The sequence below is a fragment of the Gossypium hirsutum genome, chromosome A03 (genome assembly GCF_007990345.1).
Source record: "Gossypium hirsutum isolate 1008001.06 chromosome A03, Gossypium_hirsutum_v2.1, whole genome shotgun sequence".
Taxonomy (NCBI): Eukaryota; Viridiplantae; Streptophyta; class Magnoliopsida; order Malvales; family Malvaceae; genus Gossypium; species Gossypium hirsutum.
The window spans coordinates 47,333,446-47,335,690 of record NC_053426.1 but is presented as its reverse complement, the minus strand read 5'-3'; the positions used below and the strand labels follow the sequence as shown (position 1 = coordinate 47,335,690).

General features: G+C 37.3%; 1 non-coding gene across 1 annotated transcript; it reads left to right on the top strand.

The window, feature by feature from the left end:
* The first annotated feature begins 243 nt into the window (after positions 1-243).
* Positions 244-349, top strand: LOC121225205 (small nucleolar RNA R71). Its single transcript, XR_005923123.1, has one exon. It is a non-coding gene; the product is annotated as a small nucleolar RNA R71 (small nucleolar RNA).
* Positions 350-2,245: the final 1,896 nt, after the last annotated feature.

The following is a 2,245-nucleotide window of genomic DNA, read 5'->3' as shown; positions in this document are numbered from 1 at the left end:
CTTTTTATTGAGAAGTTCTACCTGAGCATAGTAATTGAGTCGACGTTATAAATGCCTACTATTTTTGTTGGCTTAGTCCTCATGACTTGCCACTGATAGTTATTCAGTGACATTTCTTCAATAAATTCATAAGCCTCTTTAGGTGTTTTATTGTTGATGGTTCCTCCAACAGCTGCGTCAATCATCTGTCTTGTCAAGGAATTCACACCATTGTAGAACGTTTGAACTTATAGCCATAGAGGTAACCCATGGTGAGGGCACCTTCGCAATAGATCCTTGTATCTCTCCCATGCATCGTGAAGTGTTTCTAAGTCCATCTACACAAAAGAAGAGATATCATTATGTAACTTAGCCATTTTAGCCGGCGAAAAATATTTTAGTAAAAACTTTTTGGTCATTTGTTCCCAAGTAGTGATAGACCCTCGTGGTAATGAGTTCAACCACTGTTTAGCTTTGTTTCTCAGTGAAAAAGGGAATAACTGAAGGTGAATGGCATCATCAGAAATGCCATTAATTTTGAAAGTGTCGCAGAACTCCAGAAATTTCGCCAAGTGAGTGTTGGGATCCTCATCCTGCAAACCATCAAACTGAACAAACTGCTGTATCATCTGAATTGTGTTAGGTTTCAGTTCAAAATTATTCGTAGCAATAGCAGGTCTAACTATACTTGACTCAGTTCCTGTAAAAGAAGGTTTAGCATAGTCATACATAGTGCGTGGAGCAGGATTTTGATTAACCGCAATTGCAGGAGGTAGCTGATTGCCTTGGTTTTCAGCCATCTCTTCAGTTGGAGGTTGAATATTGTCTTCTTGCTCGTTCTCTGTATATCTTAAACTCCGCCTTATTTCTCTTTGGTTTCTATGAACTGTACGATCGATTTCTTCGTCAAAAAGTAATGGTCCTGACGGGTTTCTTCTAGTCATAAACAATAAAAATTGCCAAGAGAAAGAAAAAGTAAATTAATAAGTAATAAACTAATAACATTAAATTAAATTGCAAGAAAAATAAATGGCTAAAGTAATAAAAATTAATCATTCCTAATATCTTAGTTCCTCGGCAACAGTGCCAAAAACTTGATCGCGAGGTTTCATGGTAGGTTTTAAATATTTGTAATTACTCGTTCTTGAACTAACTATTATCGTGATGTAGGCAAGTGTACCTATCGAACAGTAGTATAGTTTTAGCAAGACCAGATTGTCGAACCCAAAGGAACTAAAAGTACTAGTAATGACTATCTTTTTATTATCTAGCCTAAGAATAATGGGGTTTTGTTTTAATTAACTAATTATCTAAACTAAGAATGCACAGAGAAAAGAATTGGAGAATTGCTTTTGGGAAAATCGATTGAATGAAGACAATACCTAAGGAAAAATCCACCTAGACTTTACTTGTTATTCTGGCTCTGAATTGGACGATTTATTCATTCAACTTATTCCGTAGAGATCCCTAAGTTATGTTATTATCCCTATTCAAGACTAATAACATCTAATCACTATATTGAATAACCGAGACTTTTTTCTAGTTAACACTCTAAGGTTGCATTAACTCGATCTATGAATCCCCTTTTTAGGTTTCACCCTAATCCGGCAAAATCTTGTCATCCTATGTGTAGGCGCGCAATCAACTCCGCTTAATTATGACAAATGTACTCTTAGACAGGGTCTATTCCTCCTCTAAATCAGAGCATGTATTCCTGGGATATCAAAATAAGAATTAAGAACACATAATTAAGAACAAGTTAAATATTTATCATATGATTCAGAAAATAATAACAAGATTCGTCTTAGGTTTCATTCCCCCAAGGTATTTAGGGGTTTTAGTTAATAATTAAATAAGAAAACATCTCAGAAGAGTAAAGAATACAAAACTTAGAGAAAACCCAAAACTCCAGAAGGGAAATTGAGGAGAGATCTTTAGTCTTGATGATGAATCCGGCTTCTGAGATGGATCAATCGGCTTTCTTGGAGTAATTCCTTACTCCCCCTTCTCCGCCTCTTCTTTCTTCCTCCTCTAGGGTGTATTTATAAGCTTTGGAATGCCTAGAAGCCCTCAAAATTAGCCTTTTCCAAATTGGACTCAACTTGGGCTCAGCAGGGACACGCCCGTGGCACATGCTCGTGTTTGATTACTTCAGGCTGTGCTCGAGCCTGCCAAATGGACACGGCCGTGTGGTCTGCCCGTGTGAGGAGGTCCAGACCGTGTTGATTTTGTACCTTGGTCCGTTTTCTTCGTTTTTGGCCCGTTT